Source organism: Parasteatoda tepidariorum, chromosome 8 (genome assembly GCF_043381705.1).
Source record: "Parasteatoda tepidariorum isolate YZ-2023 chromosome 8, CAS_Ptep_4.0, whole genome shotgun sequence".
Taxonomy (NCBI): domain Eukaryota; kingdom Metazoa; phylum Arthropoda; class Arachnida; order Araneae; family Theridiidae; genus Parasteatoda; species Parasteatoda tepidariorum.
The window spans coordinates 6555267-6579154 of record NC_092211.1 but is presented as its reverse complement, the minus strand read 5'-3'; the positions used below and the strand labels follow the sequence as shown (position 1 = coordinate 6579154).

Below are 23888 nucleotides of genomic sequence, written 5' to 3'. Positions count from 1 at the left end.
TGAAAAATATTGATAATACAGAACCATAAACTTATTTATCTGTAAAAAGTTACTATTCACTTTAATGATTTAAAATGTCTTATTTGAAAAAAAAATATACAATATTTATTTTATTTCGCATATTCGTTGAGGGAGCAAAATTCGTAGCATACTCAATTACTAGGGAAATATGTGGCAAAAAAGAACATTGGATTGGGTGTGGCATTTTTATTTTATGTATTTATTCACATATTTATTTTTTGAACATAATATTTACAAAACCAAACACATAGTTGCTGATGATTGGAGTATTTCTTAAAATCTGTTTGATATATTTCAGTCAAATGCGTAGGTTTCATCACCCTATAGTACACACATTTTTCATCTATCAATATTAAACTAGACTATAAAATATAAATCATTATCGAAAATCATGATTTGCAAGGAATCGTTATTAATCATTTAATTAAATTTTAAGTAATGGACTTTTGAGAAATTCTTTTTCTCAAGAACTACTCGATCGATTTCGCTGAAATTTTGCCTTATAAAATTACATTCTTTAAAATGATTCAAAACATTTTATACTTCACAATTCAAAATAAAATATATATTTGCTAAAAATTATTTTTTGCATGGAATTATTTTTGAATAAATAAATTTTATAATTGTGTGAAAATCTTTTTCAATTGGCTTAAAAAGTTACAGTTATAGCGAAATATGAAAAAAGTAAAATGATTCAAAACATTTTATACTTCACAATTCAAAATAAAATAATAAATATTTGCTAAAAATTATTATTTGCATGGAATTATTTTTGAATAGATAAATTTTATAATTGTGAGAAATTTTTTTTTCAATTGGCTTAAAAAGTTAGATATAGCGAAATACGAAAAAAGTAAAACTAACATTAAGGGGTCTAAACTTTGAAGAGCTCTTTTGTCCCAGACTATGTTTCCAGAATGCAGCTTCCTGTATTTTTGAGGTTAGAAATCCAAATCAGTCGAAAAAAGGTATTTTTATTCAGAGAAAGTACGTTTTTTTTTGTCTGCACTAAATAATTATATTTAAAGTCACCCCTTTGAACCACTGAAATTGAGTCCTAAAACATGAAGATCCGACCCCATTAGATCAAAGGTACTCCAGGGTGGTCAGTTTTTTTTGGCGCACACTGCATTATTATGTGCACTATACTTGTCAGTTTTATATAATTGTGCATGTAACTTCTTGAGTAAGTCATTAGGATTTTTATTTTATGGTATCTAGTGTGTGTTTCTCAAAACACTACTGTAACGCAATTTTTTTTTTTTACCGGAACGCAAGTCACCACATTGCAGCGAGGGCGGAATCAAAATTGATCAAAGATTATTTTTAATCTACAATCTTCAAATCGTTTGAACTATCGAAGAGTTCGTTTTCCTTTACTTCAGTGTACTTGTTTTTTCCAAAAACAATTCAAAAAATATTTTTACTGGCACATTTTTATTGTTCAATTATAATGTAGAAGAGCTTGCATTCTTATGAAAGATTTATTAATAAAACTTACGAACTGTCGCAAGAAATTTAAAATATTTCCATATAACGTTTTCATGTTGATCAACCATGAAATCACCGTTGTACCTATACTACGTAAAGAGAACTATCTATAAGAGAATAAATCATGGGAAAATAAAATCGCAGTTTAAAAGTAGTAAAGCAGGGTTATATAGAGGACTATTTTTGCAATTAACGTTCCAACCTCACTACTCCCCTATTAATGTGCAAATCAGCGCAGTTAAAGTAATAAATTTACATTATCGATAACGTAATAACGCGTTTATCATTCCATAACATAATTTTCTAATAGCTTTGATCTGTTCCTTTAGATGTCGGAAATTGACACTAGTTAATTTTCTGAATAACATTTAAACCATTTGTTTCTTTGTATTATAGTTTCTTAAAGTGATCGATAATATCGACAGCACTCTTGATTTTTTAGACAGTGGGAAACCAAACATTGTTTATTTAAACGTACGATTTTATTTTTAATAAGTTCCTGGTAGGTTAACTTACAGATTATCTATGTATGCTGCAGATCACTCAATTTGAGAACTTTTTGACACTAACGGATCTCCAGAGTTGATTAGATCTAAATAGTCTGTAGAATAAGATTTCTACACCTTTTGCGGTAACACTACTCCGTTATATTTCTCGTGAAAACACACTTTTATTGCGTCCAGTTTTGGAAAAAAATTAATGGTATTATTAACCCTTTTGAAGCCGAAATTTCATTTAACATTTCACACTTTTCATTATTTTGTATTAATTTATAATAATTAGGTCAAAATAAATGAAGTATTTTTAGTAGTATATTTTAGTAGTATATTAAGTATTTTTAATTATTTTTGGTTTGGTAAAACATTGGAAAATGGCATCCATTTTTGCGTTAAAGGTAAAATCTTCCAAACCGGGCTCTCACTTCTAAAAAATTTTTCAACTTTGCACTTTAGATCTAAAAGAAGCAATCAGTGAAATTTATTTGCAAAATAAATTGAAAATTTTTGAATAAGAAATAAAAAAATTTCAATCTACTTTCTTTTAGATTTTATTTTAAGCACAAATTCGGATAATCTAACAGATTTTCTTAGTGATTACTAGACATTTTATAACTAAAAATACCTAAATATATTTTAACTTTTAATTAAGAGAGTCAGAAAGGGACGTCCCATCTGCGTAAAGGGTAAAAAAATTGTAGAACAAGTATCAAAAACCAGTAGAAATGATACCAGGACCAGTGTGACCATACTGGAAATTTAAAACCTTGTATGGTACCATTCTGGAAATTTTAATACCAGATTTAAAATCGTACTGGAAAGTTTGATACCAGTCTTCAAACATACTGGGAGTTTTAAAGCATAGCTTCATTCTTAGATTTCCAGAAAAATATGTACTTACTAACTGTCTTGACATTTACAAACTTCGTTTTTTTTATTTATTATTATACACTAATTTCAAATAATAAATTTTTTAGATTTTTATAAGAATTCTTAACGTATATATTAAGGGCGATGAAAACGTACACTTTCTATGTACATTAATTAAAAAAAATACATAGTTAAAATTATTAAAATAATTTTATAATTTTGGAGGGAGAGAGTTTTCGAGTAAAGTTTTTTTCACATTTTAATTACTTTAAAATCTGCTTAAAGTCATTTAAATGAAAGTAATTTTATTATAAAAGTAATTTAATAATAAAAACTAATGAAATTTTGAATTAAAAATAATGATAAACAAGTTTGATAACTTTTAGGGTATTTATCGGTTATACGAACTCAAGTGCTTTTTCCGCTTTGTCGCCAACACGAGTTCCCTGAAAAGATTTGGATTTTCAATATCACAATGTCAAAAAGAAAAGNCATAAGGGATGTCCCATCTGCTTAACGGGTTACCCTATTGTAAAAAAATCGTAGAACAAGTATTAAAAACCAGTAAAAATGATACCAGGACCAGTGTGACGATATTGGAAATTTAAAACCTTGTATTGTACCATTCTGGAAATTTTAAAACCAGTATAGCCACATACTAGAAAGTTTAAAGCCAGTATTTCACTATACTAGAAATTTAAAACTAGTATGGATCATACTGGAAATTTTGATGCCAAATTTAAAATCGTACTGGAAAGTTTGATACCAGTTTTCAAACATAATGGGAGTTTTTAAGTAGTTTTAAAACATAGCTTCATTCTTAGTACATATTTTTCTGGAAATCTGTCTGGACATTTACAAACTTCGTTTTTTTAATTTATTATTATATACTAATTTCAAATAATTAATTTCTTCGATTTTTTATAAGAATTCCTAACTTATATATCAAGGGCGATGGAAACTTACCCTTTCCATGTATATTAATTAAAAAATACATAGTTAAAATTAAAATAATTTTATAATTTTGGAGGGAGAGAGTTTTCGAGTAAAGTTTTTTTCACAATGTTAATTACTTTAAAATCTGCTTAAAGTCATATAAACGAAAGTAATTTTATTATAAAAGTAATTTAATAATAAAAGACTAATAAATTTTAAATTAAAACTAATGATAAACAAGTTCGATAACTTTTAGGGTATTTATCGGTTATACGAACACAACTGCTTTTTCCGCTTTGTCGCCAACACGAGTTCCCTGAAAAGATTTGGATTTTTAATATCACAATGTCAAAAAGAAAAGATTTAACAATGGGAATATTTATACCTATTCAAATTATTTTAACATTGGTATTTTACAATAGTTATTTACCACAAATAAAATTCCTGAACTCGCACCATCGTACTCAATTACTATCAATATGTATAAAATTAGAGATTTAAATTATCTATAAAAATTTTCGAACAGTGTAGCTACTCCAGTGTACTTATTTGATGTGTATTGTGATGTATTTTAATAATATTCATAGATTTTTCAATTGAACCGTTTTCACCTTTATCACTATTTCATTAGTTTGGATAGAGCACAATACTCAAATTCATAAAGCAAACTTCCACCATAAATAGAATGAAGAATGTTGAGAAAAAGTCCAAAGCACGATATGCCAAACGAAGTCTTAGCATATGTTGTAAAGAATGAACACTTAATACAAGGTTACTTTTAAACTTTCTGGAAAGGTTACATTAGAGTAGTTTAATTGTTGAATTTCTTAACTATTCGAATACACGAGGGGTCGTTCAAATATTGCAAAAGCAAAATGGGATAGGGTTTGAGATTATTTATGCAGACAAGGGTGAGGAGTATGAGCAACGCTTAGGTAACAGATTAAAACCACATTTTCAAAATTTCTCTCAAAATTTTAAATAAAATATTGTTTTAAGAGAGGAAAAATTTGACAAAATTTCTAGGTGTTTCAGAGGTCAAGAGATTTAAACCACTGAAGGTAGACGCAAAATTCCTAAAGAATTTTAGACGAGAAATTTTATAAGAATTGATCACTTCGGAAAACTTCGTCGTTTATTTTAAACTGATTTTTTTTTCTTTTACAGAAATATATTAGTTCTCAGTTAATGAAAAAAAAAAGGTTTTTTAAAAGACTTTCTCTAGTGAATAGAGGAAGTACGATTCTTTTGCTGACAAGAGGGATGAGTCCAAAATTTCCCAAAACACGCTTTCGTAATATTTCAACGCCCCTCCCCCCTAAGAAAAATCGAAATCAGCTATTAAGTTATATTGAACAATAAACACGAAAATTTAAATTCAAAATTACAAAATTTATTCAAGATATTTACAGGAGCTGTTTGACATTTAATGAAACAATGCATGAGATAGTTGTACATGAGATAGTTTAACGTTTATTTAATAAATTCGCACTGTTACAACACACATTCTGAAAAAATAAATTCTATAACAATTTATTTCATAAGTCCAGGTGCAAATCTTTGGAACTACCATCTTTAAAAGCAGTTAAATATTTTTTAGCTTTATTAATATTCTTAAACATTTTATAGCATTAATTATTCAAAAGTCTGCTTGCATGCTTTCTAAAAATCTTTCTTTTGGGCAGCAGTTTTGCATCTGGGCTCTTTTACAATATCGAGAGTATACACAGTTCTTTTCACAATTTACAACTCAATAAAACGATGCATATAAATATGGAAACAAAGTTTCAGTGAATGAATAAAATTCAGAATTTTAACAATAAGCGAATCTAAATAGCTTCCAAAACAATTTTACAAGTTACAAAAACAATTTTAAAAGGTGAAAATATTTAAATTCTCAATTCTAGACAGATTTTAAATAAAGCTCAACTTTTTAAATCAAATACTATTGTGCCTTAAAAACAACTCTTTATGTATGAGTAAATTGTTAAATCTAAAATATTCCATAAGCTTGAACACAGCATAAAATTTATCCCTATTTTCAAGTAATTTGCTATTTAATTTTATTTTAAAGTATCTTAAATTTTTGAAATAAGACCCAAGATTATAAAGTTTAAGTGACATCTTAGGCTTAAATTTAATAGATTTAATTTAAAATTAGTCACTAATGGCACCGAAATTTAACAGAAGTTTTCTACACAGTACGAGGATATGCTCTGTATTATAGGAGCTTCCATGCATGAATCGAGAAGTTCCGAAACTGCTGAAAGATTGCGAAATAGGAAAAAGGAAGCAGAACGGCCGTCTACCACTTCCCATTCTTACCCCGCATTCTCCCAGCTATGACAAAACTTCCGGTTCATACTTGCAAGCTTCTATAGCAGATAGATGCCTTCGTATCGCGTAGACTTCAGTCAATTTCAGTGTATTGCCGAAACATTAACAATTTAAATAATTTATACGGAATTTTAAATTTCTTTCAGTTTAATTACTCTGAACTGCAGCTGTTTATTTTAAAACAATCTACTCATTTTAACTTTGTGCGTAATCGTTAGCTTAGTATTTTGTAAAGGTCGATGAACTTTACTATATATTTCATACATTTAGTTTCGATCATTTTCTTGCAGCCCTTATGCAAAATTACCTTTGGTAAGGAACAGTTTGTTTTTCTAAATTTAACCAATTTTTACTTTAATTGGAAGCTCTCCGCAATATTTCTTTTCTAATTTAAAATTTCATCGGAAGAGTTTATTTGTTAAAAAGTCTTTAAAAGAAATTGTTGAAAGTTTAGCTTTAATTTATTGTCTCCATTGAACTACTTACGCATTTTTAAAGTAGATTACTTTTTAAAAATTATAAATTTAAATATTCAGTTATTAAGTATATATACTATTAAAATACAGATTAAGATACAATTGAAGTATAAATAAGTGAAATATATAATTTACCTATTACAGGAATGGTCATCTATACCAGTTTCTAGCCCCGATCGATTAGAATTTTACTCGCAACAGTCTCTGATACACTTACAAATGTATAACACGTTATCTTGAAAAAGATAAAATTTAATGAAGTTTCCGAAAATGAGGGAGAATAGTTTTGGGCAGAATTTAATTGCCTCACACCCTCTTATACTTAATTTTCATCCTATAGTACTGTACCTTAAATGTCTTGAAAATTCTTATTTGCATAGCAGTATCTAAATATTATGTATTTATAATTAAATACGTTAAATTAAGATCCGATTGGTTTTTTGAAAATTTTTAATTTTATTTGCATTAAGTTTAAAATTTCAAATCAGAAAAACCTAAGATTTCAATTCAAGATTTGGTTAAGGATTCACCCAAGGGACTTTGATATGACTTAACTATCAGACTTTATCTAGGGTGAATATTGGCTGCTAATATAGAACGAATCGGATATCTTTCATGGGGACTATGAGTTGGTAACGGCCCCTTTGTCTATTTTAAAGAGTGGGTCCTACAATTTCCTTAAATGTGTTGGCAGCATATGGTTTAATCGATACCTACTAGAAAAGCAAACATCTCTAGTTGGTTTTAAGCCCCATTTTGCTTTACTCTTTTAAAGCGTCATTTGATTAACACTTCGCACAAGTCTTAGTAAAAATAAAATAAGAACATCCGCATTTAATACATCGGGGTTCTTCACGGATTTGAATTTATTCCGACCGGACAAACTATCCTTAAGTACGCTAAAACAGTTTTTGGTAAAGTAGTTCAGTCATCGCAATGGTATGGTTTATTATGAGTAACCTTTTTTTCGTAGAAGAGAAATTTTAACTGAATCTAAATGAATATTTTTTTTAACTCAATTTCTAAAGAAAAATAAATTAAAATTTCTTTCAATAGTTCTTAATATTTCGATAAGTTATGAAATCTATAGCGAGTAGATTTACTTTTGGAATTAAGGAAAATATTTTCATCCCCTTACCTTCACCCATAATTAATTTATCCTCGTAATATATTTACATGCATGCAAAATATTTTCCTTTCATACTTCGAAACTACCCAGCATTTGCGTTTTGAAAAAATGAACGAAGTCCTAGAATTTGATAAGGTTTGAAACCAAAGAGATTGACTTGATGAAAGTGAACTTTAAAAAAAAAACCGAAGTTAAACTAAACATGCCAAATATCGATAAACAAATGACGGTTCTAAATGTGCACTCATGCTAAGATATTGCAAGTACTGAGAATAACCGTCAGCATTCTTACACAGTATAAGGACATTGTTCCACAGCAGAAGGCTTGCACGAATGAACTGAAGAGTCCCGAAACGGCTGAAAGAATGAGGAAACACAAAGAGAAAGCAGAACGGCCGTCTACCACTCCCCCTTCGTGTCCCTCATTCCCCCAGCAGTTTCGAAATTTCCGATCCATGCGTGCACGCTTTTTTGCTGTTTGAGCAACGCTCCCCCCTAACCTGCTTTCGGTGAATCTCTTCTCGCAATAGGGTTCGAACGTAAGTGGTTTAAAAATACTATGTTCGCGACTTACAAAAGTGTCACGTGGCTTATCGTTCCATTGCGGATGAACTAGTTACGTTTTCGCGGATTTCATTTTTTCGAATAATGCATATCACTCTCAGATTTTAAAAATTCTGCTATTTTAATACGAAGTTAAGTAGTCAGACAGTCACCATGAACAGTTAAAACCCGGTCACCATGACATCCGAAGAATCTTTTTTTCAACTTAATGCTCAAAACTGAATATTTCAGTAAAAAATATATATATCATTGACTTAACCGACTGCTGTGCTAGAGTAAAATCTTAGTTGTAGACTGAGAGAATGATTTAGAACTCTTTTGCCGTCGGGCTAACCGTAAAAGGTTCTCCTCTCCACGTAACGCAAATGCTGGGTAGTTCCATCAAAATGCTTTCCATTCAGGCTAATGCTTTACACAATATTTCCCACGTTTCCTGGGTTGAGGTGAAAATGACAAGACCTGCGGAATTTAAACACGGAGAGTCTTCTACTCAGAATGAGGCCTGCAGGTTATAAAATAAAGCTAACATACAGCAAAGATTATTAAATTAAAAATCGAGAGGAAATTCTACAGAAAAAAAAACAATTACCCGCCAAATCGGAAAAAGATAAAATAACGCTTGAATAAAATAAAAAAATGAAACTACTCAGTATGTGCAGCGTAATGTTTGATCTCGTGCAGTGATTAAAACGAAGCTCCTGCAGAAATGCTATTTTCAATTATACACCTCAAAAAGTTTATATTGTTTTTCTGACCCGTCAGAAAATTTTACTTTAATATATAAAAGTGTCTTTAAAAACTGACTGAATATAATGACATGAAAGAAACTACTTTTCTTTAAATGCTATGCTGTAACTAGTAAAAAGTCAGTCGTGGCAGCAGAATTTTTTTAAATCTTTTATTAACTTCTGTTTTATCCCTTTAGATATTGAAAGAAACAAAAAATCTCATTTAATGCAATTTTTCATGACACACAAGCATGCCAAAAGGTTTCCTTTGCAATGCATTGTTTAAAAAATGTGACGGTATATAAAGCCTATGAAAAAAGTGAATGCGCAATAATGACTTTACTATAATTGATTCCGAAGTANAATGCGCAATAATGGCTTTACTATATTTGATTCCGAAGTATACGCTAAATAAAACAATNAGATATTGAAAGAAACAAAAAATCTCATTTAATGCAATTTTTCATGACACACAAGCATGCCAAAAAGGTTCCTTTGCAATGCATTGTTTAAAAAATGTGACGGTATATAAAGCCTATGAAAAAGTGAATGCGCAATAATGACTTTATTATCATTGATTCCGAAGTATACGCTGAATAGAACAATCCGATGAATGATTTCACTATCGAAAATTCATATTACTGGATCATTTATTTAGTATAAAAATCTGTTCTACATATAAAAAAGGTACGAACAATATATATTTTTCGTTTGATGGAAAGTTCAGACAAAATTTTAAACGAGTCTTTTGAATTTTATTCGAACTGTTTTAATCTCAGATTTAGGGAACGCAAAATTAAAAATTTCGGAAATCGAAGAAGTCACGCTTCGCCGTTAGTTTGAGACACATTTAAACAATTTCTGACAGACAATATTCTGTCAGGTAGATGATTTAATTCAAATTTTACTTTCAATAAGTGGTGTTTTAGAAATGTTTAAAAAGTCATTTATATTTTAAAGTAATTTGCAATCTATTATATCAGAAGAAATTTACAAAGCAGTTTATTTTTAAAATTATGCTTATGAAACACTACTCACAATATTATAACCACCAAGATAATTGAAATCAGATTTTTCGAAACGGCTAAGTTGCTTAACCTTTTTACTAGAAAACTAAGTTGTCCTTATTTTCTTCAGGCAAAAGTTTTATAATTGTGTGAAAAATGTAGTTTCATAATATAAAGAGTTTTATTTTGAATCTCTTACGCTAGTGAAATCTTATAACTGTGAGCCAAGTTTCATTAGAGGTTTAGTCAAGGTGTTATAGATTAGTAAGAAACTGTTATAGTGGCGAAATTCCTTAATAAAGCATCAACTTATTTAAAACTTTTTCCATGGATATTTTAATTAGGAAACTAGAAATCTATTCATTCTATGTAATGTAAATTTAAATCTTAACTAAAATATATCTATACCTAATTATAGCTATATCTAATAAAATTATATTATGATTAATCATAAAGCTAGATATATCTAAATCTTAAAATCATATTTTGCAAATAACACTTTACTCTATTGTATCTAGTTCTTTTTTCTATACTAAGTGTAGGCAATAGTGGATAATGTTTTGAGGAATTTCGCTACAAAAGAAAGTATTTGTCTCAGAGTATAAGATTAAACTATTTTTTTCTAGTAAAAAATTTATCCGGATTAAATATCAGTTTGATTAGAAATATTCACGATAACTATTTGTAAAAACTTATCAAATAAATGATTCGGAAATCTAGTGTAATGTAAAAATTTTAAGACTGATTTAACGGACAATATTTTCACCTCTGCAAACTTTAGGACTCTAGAAAAATTGAAAAAATCAAATTCAGTAAAAAACTAAAATGATTTAACTACTCTAGTGAAAAGAAACTGAGATAATCGTAATTTTCATACTCCTTAAAAAATTTATAACGTACAAGTTCTATGCACTTTCAAATTTTACTCTCAGTTATGCAGTTTGAATGCAAAAATGTACATTCTCCTTTCCTTGCTAAACGCTTTTATGTAAGGATAATTTTATGACTCACTCTAAAACAATTTAGTTATACAAGTACGAATACAAATTTTTAAGAATGTCTACTGTCTGTCAAGTACTATTGAATGTCTAATTTAACAAAATCAGAACGGTTAGATCCCTAATTATTGTATAATCATAATGCAACAGGCAAAACAACTCGCAATTTAAGTGTTCCATTTTGAAATTTATATACCACATTTGTTTTAGTTGAACCGTTTATAAGGGCCATTTTATCAATTTAAGTTGAGATAATAATTTTGGGAATAAATTTTTCTTCTCTTCCTGACCCAACGTTAACCTTTACTGTTACAGGCAAACAAAGTTAGATTCAATACGTTGTTTCATTAAGACAAAGGTTCCCAACAACTCTAGATCCATGAAATGTAGAGAAAACTGACACCAATAAATCAAAAAAGGTTTAATCGAAGGGAAAATAAAAGTTTTGGTTGAGTTTACTTTCTAAATGTAAACTAAAAGTTGCAGCAGCTATGAGATTTGGTTTAAGAGGGCGTATAAAATTTATTTCGAATTTAAAAAGTTTAACCATACGATAATAAATCTTGTTTAATTTTATATAGGTTTCAGGGTTAAGCATTTAAAACAATTTTACTGAGAAAGAATTTTAAGGTTTGAATTTACAGCAAAAATTTACTCTAATAATTTCATGATTAACATAAGTTAATGATATTAATATTTAAGAGATTTTAAATTTTGTTTTAAAATAAACAGAGTACAAAGTAGTCGTTCAGAGTTCAACATTGATTTGTATGGAAAATATTTAAATATAGAAAAATTAAGAAATCTAGAAAGAATAATTAACGACGTATAGGTTTTACACTACTTAATGAGTTTAATTGTTCTGTTAGGAATAAAAAAGTTGCTATACTTAATTTGATAACTAAGTTTAGAACCATTAAAAATTGAGATAATATGATACAAAATATTCTGATAAGTTTGAGTAGCATGTTTATACAGGTTTTTAATTTATATTGATTGGGCCAGTTCTAAATTGACACATATTTCTGAAACCAGGAAGACTTTACATAAGGGTAAAATTACTGGAAAACAAAAATCTCAAGAACATAACCTTTTCCCGAATGAAAGGATGGTGATGTCACAATGGTCATATCTTCAGGGCAGGAGATTGCTGGCTCTGATAATAAGAAGTGAAGTATCAAACTACTGGGAAACAAAAATCTGAGCATGCTTCTGAATGAAAGGATGGGAGACGTCACTAGGGTCATCTTGAGTAGACTGGATTGATATAGACAGTTCTAGCAGAATAATGTAGAGACTTTTTTTAATACCTGAAATAAAAGAAACATTAGGAACAAAAATAGATTGCTAAATAAAATACATTTCAGTTTTCTAAGTAGAATTAGCACCTTTTATTAAGATCACCTTAATGTTTAGCACTTTTTGATAATTTCATAACCATGAGTTTTATTTGGAGCAGGGTATCTAAAATTTTTGGTGTGGGGTTGTCCTAATAGTTACGAAAATTTAAACCACCATAAGCATTGCGCAAATCGCGTCTACAGTTTTAAGTCGCTTTGATTTTTAGTTTCAAAATATAGACCAGTGTGAAAATTTAAATATAAGTAACAAACTTAAAAACATAATACAATAAAAATAAGTTTGGTTCAATTCAAATATATTTTGCAAAAATATTTGACAAAGTTGTTAAGCATCAAAATTTCTCACATTTTTGCCACTCTCAATCTGAGCCCACAATTTAACAAATTAATCTGAAGGAAGAAAATTTTCCGTAAGAAATCCTGTAAGGAATGGAATGTTTTAAAACACTTGTAAGGAGGAAGATCTTGCGTTGTTCAAATTTCTTCTCGCTACAGCTGCTCCTGTTTGCGAAAGTCTGAAAATAAGACTGCCCTCCGCTTTTAAAACGAATGCGTGGAAACTAAAACATAGTTATAAGGTGAACGGGGGTCATTCACATTCAGGGAGTTTTCCATAAAGATTAGCGGGAATTGTGCCGTGCACAGAATTTTATATGTACAGCTTTTACGATGGACAGCCAAAAAGGAACACAGCTCAAGTTTCTTTTTTTCAGTGTTAAAATGTGACAATTAACATTAACACTACCATACCTTAACACTACCATAACCGGTCAAATGGCAGTTTAAGAACTTTGCCATAGAAAATGCGCTTAACATCTTATCTTTTCTGCGCATTTGACTTCATGAATTTTTCTAACAATTATATACAGTTAATATTCCACTTTTTTGTATTTTTTTTGTTTCGAATAATATGTGTCATATACCTACTTCTACCACAACCGGTCATTTGACGGAGAGAATAATTTATTGCTTTAAAAAGGTTACCGGAACAGAAATTACAGCGTAATACGCGTTCAACGTATTGCATTGGATGAGTTGCACATTTGCTGCAAAGACTTGTGTAGAGAATTCAATCAGAATAACTGAATTCAAATATCAAGAAAATACCTAAAATTTCAGATTGGCATTTTTGTTTCAGAAAAAAGTGACAAAAACTACATGTTTTGGCAAGTAGCTTATATTTTATTTTGGATAGCTTTACTTCATTTCTACCTGCTAACAGAAAAATATCGAAACAAGACATCACAAGTTCTTAGAAGAACAAATATTAATTATAAGAATTATATTTCGTATAATTATAGCAATTATAGAAATAATAACAATTAGAAGAAATATGCTCGCGGGAAATGTACAATGGAAACATCCTGTATTCGTAAAAAATGTGTTGAGTAATGAATTAAAAATTCTTATTCTCAGTGTTTGTAATACATAAAATTCGCAAAATACAGTTTTGTTTAATTTTAATAAATTTTTTCTTTTCAGTTTATCTCCTTCCTGATATCCATGTATCATACCTTCAATCAAGAAACATAAAGTCCGCTCATTTGAAGAAATAGGTATACATTAAGTGTTGCTATGTTTAGTGTTTAACGAGAAATACATACTCACTTTTATAAACACTAGGCATTATCACGGGGAAAAGTTCCGGACTTCGGGATGGTTAGGTAATTAGAAGATGTAACTTTCCTGGTGATGTCTTCTTATTCGGAATTCTAAAAGATAAAAAGTGACTGCCAAAACTAAATATACTATACTAAACTATTATAAATATGTACTGTTATAACATCATAGCACTCAATGGCAACCTTCTAAAAACTATTGTTTACTTTTAAGCTTTACAAAAAAGCCTCAATTTAAAAAAATACTGATGCAAGATAATGGGTGCAACGCAATACTAATTAGGATCTATTAGTTTAAAAAAATTGTCATAAGTTTAGTTTTTAAAATAGAATCAAATGCTCTTTCTTAAATACCCATTTTCTTGACTTCGCATCTTGATCTATATCTAGAATAAGGTTACCGACGTTTTTTTAATTACAAAATCTTCTGTAAAGGACACGATAGTAAACCAAAAATATTTTCTGAAATGTTTTGTAAGCGTTTAATAATTTTCAAAAACACAATATGGAGCAATTTTTGGAAATAAACTAGAATAGTATTAAGAATTAATTTTCCCCATTAAAATAATCATTGAATATTTAAATTTCCTAGCAAAAGAAAAATTAAAGCTTTAAATTTATTTAGAGTCTAGATTGTTTCGTATCGCAGTTTCAATTTTATGGTTCAAGCGATTTCACTTAAATACGCTAATTTGCGCTTTAAGTTAGATAAACTTGATACAAATGAACTTTCTCAGAAACAAACGTAACCTCTTCGATGAACAAAGAATTGAAAGCTCAAAATGCGGAAAAGTTGGTGCAAGCGAATAAATATCCCCCTAAAAGTTTTAGCGGCTGAAAAAAAAATCTGAGAAAAAAAAGCGGGAGATCAAAAGTTTAAAGCTCTTAATAATTTAACTTTTTTTTTAAACACGCTACATGGTATCAAACATCTTTCTTTAGAAATTCTTATAAACTTGAATTATATTCAAGCTTTGATTTTGTCATTAAAACGAAATTAAAAATGTCGACATTTGCACATCTTTTCATTCAAATAACCAGTATTAAGATAGGAAATTTATAAATTTTTCTTAAAGTCTACTACGGCTACATGATGAAGAATCCAAATCCTTAAAAATGTTTAAAGTTTAATATTAAACTTCGCGAAATAAGACCCAATTTGATGCCTCTCGAACCACTAACTTGTTCGTAAAAATTCATTTAGTAGCTTAAGTTGTTTCCTCATTGTATAAATTATTTCTAAGCCCGCATGTTGGATACCTTCCACTTAATGTCTTCAATTATGGCCGAATTTAAGAAAACCGTCAGCAAATTACAAATTCTTTACTACACACTAAACCTGAATGAGCCCGAACACACCGTTATAACTAATCACTTTTAGAAACTTTTCGTAATCCTAGAAATTGCATTTTACTAAATAAAAAGTAAAAATTGAGCTTAGCTGAAATACTCATTATTATAATTTTCCATTATATTACTAGAGCTATCACCAACTCACCCACAAACTACTATACTTCGAATAGTTTGTCTTCAATTCCAGATAAAATTACAGTAAAAACTACTGGGCGGTAAATAAAATACCTTTATCGTAGAAATTTTAACCGTAGGTTAGAGTTTTTAGTGATTTTACAGTAAATCTTTCTGTATAAAAAAATAAGCTCCAGTCCCTTACCAAATTAAGAGACGCACTATAATACTCTATGTAAAATCTTAATTATCCTATACAGCATTGTTTTTAGGCGGCGGAAACCGGTTTAAACTTGTTTACGTTCGTGTATCAATTGGTTAACATTGTAAAGCAATACGTTAAAAAATAAATACAAGTAGGAGGTACTTATAAATCCCTTGGTTAAAGATTCATTACATGTATATTTAACTATAAAAGCATTGCCTATAAACTTGTGCAAAACATGTCATTATAAGAACACAACCTTGCGTCTAATTATTTGGCTCATTATCATTATACACTAATACCAATAATAAATATTCTATATTTATATAATATATAGTCTAATTTAGTTAATCGTCGAATTTACATATAGTATAATTTAACCAACTGATACAAGAATATAAAGAAGCACCCAATCGGTTTTAGTAGCGTAAAAACAATAAAGCTGTATAGTCAACTGATAATTAAAATTTTATATAGAATATTATAGTGCGTCTTATAGTTTACGGCACTGTATAGATACAATTTTATAGAGCAAAATCTATACGGGACTGTATAGATTTTGCTCTATAAAATTTTACGGTAACGAAAATTTACATACAGTGTGTCAGTGCTTTTTGCCCTACTTCTCTCTTTGAATTATTTTGCAGTGCTGGTATTAAGTTTTCTACAAAAATTTAAATTATTCACATGCATGTATTGAAAATGTTTTTGCGCTTTTCACGCCTAAACACTTAGACATTTAGATACATAAGTAACATTAGACATTAGATACACTAAACACTTAGATACATAAGTAAACATAATTTTGATCGAAAATAATTTTTAAAAATATTTAAAATTAAAGCTATGTTCTAATTAGATGAGTTCGTAAACGTAATTTAATATTTCCGTTTACCAAACAAGTTTCGTTTAGCAAACTCACTTGATGATGATGTACCACATTGTGCATAAAGCTGATCAATAAATTCATCTTAGAAGGAATCATTTAACTGAGTTATAGTGCACATAAACACTGTTAAGTTTCGACGCAGAGTAAGATCTTTATACAGCCTAAGGTAATATTAGTTTTTAACCTTTAATTTAGAAACCCAAAAAGAATAAGAAAGTGGAAAACTTATTACAAGTAAATGGCTTAAGGATGCAAAATAGGAAGATCAATGGATCCTCTACCAATTTCGTTTTCCTGATAGTATAAATGCAACGACAATGGAAACTTTTGTCTGACTGATTTTATCTTATAACCGCAGTTAAACAGCAGCCCCAATACAAAATTCACGACTATCAACCCTCAACTCTAATCTTTTAATTTTGAACCCAACCCAGAAGACAATGGAACTCCTAGATCAAGTGCTGGGAGAAATTTGCCTTCATGGAGGACTTTATGATGGAACTAACCCACGATGAGAATATTTTACTTCAGGACTGGTACGAGCTAGTCTGGAAAGGAATTCATATCAACCAGCCACCACTAGGATTCGAACCTGGGGTCACGTTATCGCGAGGCGAATGCCTCTGAGCCACAACGGTGCCAACCATTTACTGAAATGTATTGATTACTCGATAAAATGCTCATACTAATATGGGAACTGTATTATAAATAAACCTACATTTGACCGTACAACTTTCAGGAAATGAATCTTTAATTACTTTAGATAATTAATAAAGAGTTAAAATTTAGTAGTTTACCACTATATACTTACCGGCTGTAAAATCTTAGAAGTTTTTACACTTAGATTCCAAATTGGTGTTTGTTCGAATCTTCCATCCAACTACGGGATGTTCTGTTTAAGAGGTCTGTACATGAATTTCTTGAATTAGACTACTGTCAGAGCTGAAAGTAAACAGTTTATTAAACCCTGTCCCAAACATTTATCGAAGCAACTTATGACTGACTTAAAATCAAAAGCATTTAATTAGGGAGTTTAGCACACTGTTTAGATACAGCGGAAAGTTATTACGGGTACTTATCGGTAATAGGCACCACGAGTTGACAGATTCTTTCGCCAATAAGAACTAGTTCCCTAAGAGTGAAATTTTTTTGTGTTCCTAAGATATTTATGTTTAACATCTTACCATGATATTTTTTAGAATTTAAATTTTTGCATTGGATTATTATTTCAGTTTATTAAGTTTAACACTCACGTCAATAATTGTCGCGTGTACTATTCACGATACTATTATAACTAGATAATGGTCGCGATATTATAGTAATAGATACATATCGCTCATAATCGCAAATTCGTATTTGATATATAGTATGGGATGTCTGTGACATAGAGTTATAGTATTTCAACTCTATGGTCTGTGACCTACGCGTACCAGAATCTTGCATGTTGGCGATCAGCTTCATGGTTTCCATGTAGCATATTACATCCATTTCAGTACTTTTATTTGTACACGTTGTTTAATTCACGCATAACACAAAGAATCAGATCCTCATATGGATTAAGCAGATGCAAAATTACCAATCCATACGATTGTTTGGAAAGATTTTGCCAAGTGGTGAAATATAAGAATTTTGCAATTCGCAATAAAGCTATGTATTATTTTCTCATTCTTTAATGAGTGTAAACGAGTGTTTAATATTTATTATCGAAAGTGAATCCACGATGTTGTAAAAAAGAGGCATTTTAAGATATTGCTATAGGGAGGTGGAAAGGCTTCATGGCAAAACTATGATTTGATGACAATCTAACAGAGCTCCCTCAAACTTTAAAATTCGTGGACGACCCTTTATTTGTGGAAAATGCTTCTGCCAAAAAACTAATTTTTAAAAATACCAGATTAAGAAAATTCTTCATCAAGCTTTATATCATTAGATATTCCTCATTTGCTAACACTTGTAAAACGAAGACATGATATTTTAGTTTATTTTTGTTGATAAAATTTCAGACGATTATAGAGTTTCCATAAGTTTTGGCATGGTACTTTACGTTAGTACTCTCTAGACAAAATTATCTTGTTTAGTAAAACATTCGTATATTTAATATTTCGCTGCATGTAAAAAAACTGAAATGTTTTCGAACAATTCAAAGACATTAAAATTTGAGAACGTTCTGTTCTTTATAATTTTAGAGGTGTTGAAATTTGAGTACAAGACTCATTCTTTGAGGAACATCTGATCATCTTAGCTTAGAGAAAGGTGAATTAAAGTAAATCATGAAGCTTCGGATATTTTTTTAAAACATTCAAACCTTGTCTTAGAATTTTTAGAGCTATCTGCGACAAAAGTCTCTAGCACCAATATCTTTCTGCAAGATACTTTTAATCATAACAAACATATGTTACTCATTTAAAATAACAAAAATACTGTGTTTACCAAAAACTAATTTTTTAATAAAAACATAATTATTCTAATATTATGGGTGATATTCTCGCATTTTGTGGGGCGGGCATACAAATTATTTCCTACTTCGAATTTTGTAAACAATTATTACAATAAAAAATATTAAAAATCACGAAATCCGTAGTAGTAATTGCCGAAAAAAAAAGACGAAATTACGGGAATCCTGCTCCTCAAATGCCTGTTTCGTTTCAAGATTACGTTGTTGTAATAAATTTCTCGTAAAAATATCGGATTTAAAAACTAAGAAATCAATAACTGCCAAAAACTATATAGATTTATTGCTTTGATAAGTAAACACTCGAATGCACGATTCGAATTTTCCATATTGTTTAAAATATATCGGGATATTTAAAATCAACGCGAAAACCAATAACTGCCGAAAATACAATCAGGACATTACATCGATTTACAATACAATCGTCGTAAATGGAGCGCGTCAAAAAGTGATGATCCAATCGCATGATTCAAATATTACGAGTAAACATTTCAGTAGAAAAGTAATTTTTCTTCAAAAGAGACATTTTTCTGCAAGAACTCTAAGATATGATAATCTTGCACAACCCTGCCATAATTTGCATATTGAAAGCTCCTAACGTTACCTCTTTATTTCCCATACTTTTTATATTACTTACGTAGGTGAACACCTTCAGCGGTATAGCATTCTCAAAAGGATGCAGATTCATTAAAATACAGATTACAAAAAAAAAAGATCGCCATGCTTTGAGGGTAGCATTCCAAAATCAAAGCTTGCAAAATACAGGAATCTAATTGAAAAATGTTTAGTTACACTTTGATTCATCCAGTTCTTACAAAAGTTTTAAAAACTGCATATTAATTGCGAAACGTTTTAAACTAGGCCTAAAAAGATCAGGAATTTGTTCACCGACAAACGTTTCCAGTCCACTATAAGTGTTCCTCATAAAAGTTCTAAAAATATCAAAACGAGTGCTTTCAGAGCAGTTACAGAACTTCTAAAAATCTTGATCTTTGATGCCGATAAAATTTAAGCAATGGAGCAACATCAATTCTTAAAGTTAAGGCTACAGTGAACTCTTCATAAGTTTCTTAAAAAATAGTGTTACACTGCTGTAACTTGCACGAAGATTGTTTACATTTAGAAAGAACATTAAAAAAAATCTGATACACAATTCATGCCGTAAGATGAAAAATTTAAATTTTTCAAAAAAATTTTAGATTTGTTTTGAAGTTTAAATAGGAAAAGATTATTTGTTAATTTGAACTAGTTACACGTTTCTTCAAATTTTAGGGAAAAAATTGATAATTTTTTTACTAATTTCCACACAGAGTAAAACTAGCAAGTTTCGTCAACAAAAAAATTTAAAATCGTCCCTCTATGAACGTTTTGGAACATTAGAATGACTGAAATATGTTGTGGCACCTTATTTTGAATTTGTTTCTCTACAAGTTTTTAATCATTTATCTAGAGACTCTCAAAAAAAGTTTCTCGGAATAGTCATCAAAATGATAGCGCATGGAACTATTTCAATTTCCAGTTTGATGCAAAATGTTTGCTTTGAGAAACAAAAACACTCGCAAGCAATAACAAGTTCTTGTAATAAAAAGCGAAATAACACTAATAGTATCAAATGTTTTACAAATTTTAAGATTTTAATAATATGCTTTTTTATACAACTTAATATAAAAAAGTTCAAAATAAGAAAATAGATTTTTCGAGTGATTTTCATGATTTTGGGAGCCCATTGTAGCCTTAATAATTCTAATGTTCTAGAGATAATAAAATTTGTATGGAAGAGGTTTTATTTTTACATAAAGGGTTCTAGTTTATTTAGCTCTAGTATAGAACTAGAAAAATCACTCTTAACCATAATACAACAACTAAAATTTTAAAACACTCATTAAAATAAAGCTTGAAGTATTCACCTAATAATTTAAAAATTAAACTACCTGAGGAAACCAAATAAAGTAGTTTACTTGAGACAGAATTTAAATTTTACCAAATTTTTTGGTCATGTTAACATTAAACTCTTTCAAAATTTTTTTAAAAAGCACTGAATTAAGTTAACTTAATATCTTAAGTGAATTTAAATTTTTATTTAATTATGCATAGTCAGTTTCAAATAAATTACAAAACTTCAATGTAAAAAATTTTTTTTCTTCTTAAATGTCAACTTTATGATTTTGTACGGATTAGTTTAGCATTAAAATTACCAAAAGATATATACTAAAAAGATTTACAAGCAAGATAACTACTTCCGAAACTTTCGTCTCTTAAAACTTAGAATTGATCATTAAAGTTTCCGAATGAAGATACAAGGTTCAAAATTAAAAATTTTCAAAGCCTGAGAAACTTGAAAATCAAAATTGCACATGTTTAAAATTATAATAAATACACATCCAAAATCCGCATATAAGTCAATAAAATATTAAAATTTTAAAACAAGATATCTTTAATAATTTAAAAAAATTCTGTAGAAGCCTTTATCAGATAAAAGTTTCCGTAACAAAGCTCATAATAACATTAGTTAAATATCATAATCAAATTACGACTGACAATTGTAAAAACTAGTATAATTTTGTTATGAAAGAAAATAATAAAGATAGCTTTCTTATACAGGTTTGAATTTGTTAGCAAACTTTCGCTGTACATTAAAACACATATATATCAAAGGAACAAAATTAACATTCAATGTTATTCAAAGTTTTAAAACACAAAACTAAGTTTTCTGATTTTAAAAATCAAATCTTGCAATTTGAAATTTTACTTACCTTTCGACAAAATGGAGAAGACTGGTGAAAGATTGAGTAGCTGACGAGGAATCTAACGACTCGTTCAAATGGATCTACTATTCTTGTAAAAAACATGAGCTCACAATAATATCTCACAAATATAACGTTTCAAGTTATTAAACTCCTACAAACCAATGGAAAGTCAGACTACGAAACTGGAAGCAAAACACCACCCTTAACAACTGGAGCAATACAAACTCATTTTGCACATTAATTTCGGTCTTATTNTGTAGCCTTGTCATTTTGAACCCAACCCAGAAGACAAGGGAATTCCTGGATTAAGTATTGGGAGAAGTTTGCCGTCGTGGAGGACTTTTTGATGGAACTAACCCGCATTTGACTTATAGGGATAGGAAAGACCACGAAAACCTCCCACAATTAGCCTGACTGCAACGGGACTCTAACCCGTGATTCGTCTACCTCTAAGGATATTTTACTTCACCCCTGTTTTCGGTGCAAGGCGGATGCGGAATTCAAACCCGGATCACCTCATTGGGAGGCTCCTTCAATCATGATTTTATTTTATAACTGACGTTTAACAGCCGAACCAATTTTGGGCTTACAACTAGATACTAATGTTCACCTCCGTTGCCTTGCAATTGTGGAAGACAAGGTAAGTTCTACTGGATCAATACCCCAGACGTATTGATTTATTATAGGAACATTGCGACTCGACATATTTAACGTGCATCAGGCACCATTTACAACACGTCTTCGGCCGGCCAGGGATCGAACCCACAAACTCTTGGACATAGGCCCAGATCCCTACCAACCAGGCTCCCTTATCAATCACGATTGGTAAATTTGTTTTTATACATAATTACATCAGTAAGGGTCGTTTTTATTGAGGCTAAATTTTATCAATCGATCCGGTTTTCATGACTCCGACGCAAGTGCACCAAGAAAATGACTAAATTTTAAATGGCTTGTAAAAAATGTTCCATAACATTTTGGAGTCAAAGGGTTATAAAGTGTAAAAGATATACACGTTCATTTTGATGATATCAATGCTAAATTAATATTGGTAATACCTATTATTTGGAATAAGCCACGTGATAAGAAGCAAAATGAATGGGGAATGGGAAATTCGTTTAGGGGAATCGTAGAAAATTGTCAGATGAATCTTTTTGGTAATACCGGTATTGTGGTAATTTGTTGCAGTTTTAGTAAGAATTCACAACAAATTTCAGAAAATATTTTACCAGCAAATATAGTATAATAATGAATTAGAATTAACAAAACTTTTTTACCACTACTTAGGAGTATTTTAAACAGTAAATTACAGTCCTTGGCCAAATTATTAGGCGCACTGTAAAATTCTGTGTACAATCTCAATTATCAGGTGATACTCTATACAGCTCTACTGTTTTTACGCGGCTGAAACCGGTTTGCAGTTATTTACGTTCGTGTATCAATTAAATAAATTGGACGATATAAATTCGATGATTGCATACATTGGACGACATATTATATAAATGTAGAACATTTATTATATCAGATATTATATTAGTATAATATAATGATTAGACAAAATTATTCGACACACTGTAGTTTTTCAATAATGAAATGTTTAGCGCGAGTTTATACGTAATACTATTATATTTAAACACACATGTAATGGGTTTTTATTCAGGAGATTTTTCATATACTTCCTATTTGTATTTATTTTTAACGTACTGCATTACAATGTTTACCCATTGATACACGAATGTAAGCAAGTGCAAACCGGTTTCAGCAGCTTAAAAACAATAAACCTGTATTGTCTGATATCTAAGTATTATCTGATATCTAAGATTTTTCATAGATTCTTATAGTTCGCCTAATAATTTGACTAGGGACTGTTAAGGTCAGATATGCTTCTTAGAAATATTTTGAGGGATTTCAGACTTAGTAATATTTTTAAACTCTTTGAACATTGAAAATTTCTGATGCTGTTTGCACTTAGAAATATTTTTGGGGATTTTAGACTTAGTAATATCTTTGACTTAGAAAAACTCTGAAGTTTTTTGTAATTAGAAATATTTAATGTTTTTTGTACTTAGACACATTTTGAAGTTGGCCAAACTT

At 29.6% G+C, this 23888-nt stretch overlaps 1 long non-coding RNA gene across 1 annotated transcript; it reads right to left on the bottom strand.

The window, feature by feature from the left end:
• Positions 1-9687: 9687 nt before the first annotated feature.
• LOC110282487 (uncharacterized) lies at positions 9688-22044 on the bottom strand. The gene is made up of 4 exons (XR_006225874.2): positions 21801-22044; positions 17407-17537; positions 14024-14127; positions 9688-12364 (listed from the first exon to the last, which is right to left on the bottom strand). It is a non-coding gene; the product is annotated as an uncharacterized lncRNA (long non-coding RNA).
• Between the last annotated feature and the right edge of the window lie 1844 nt (positions 22045-23888).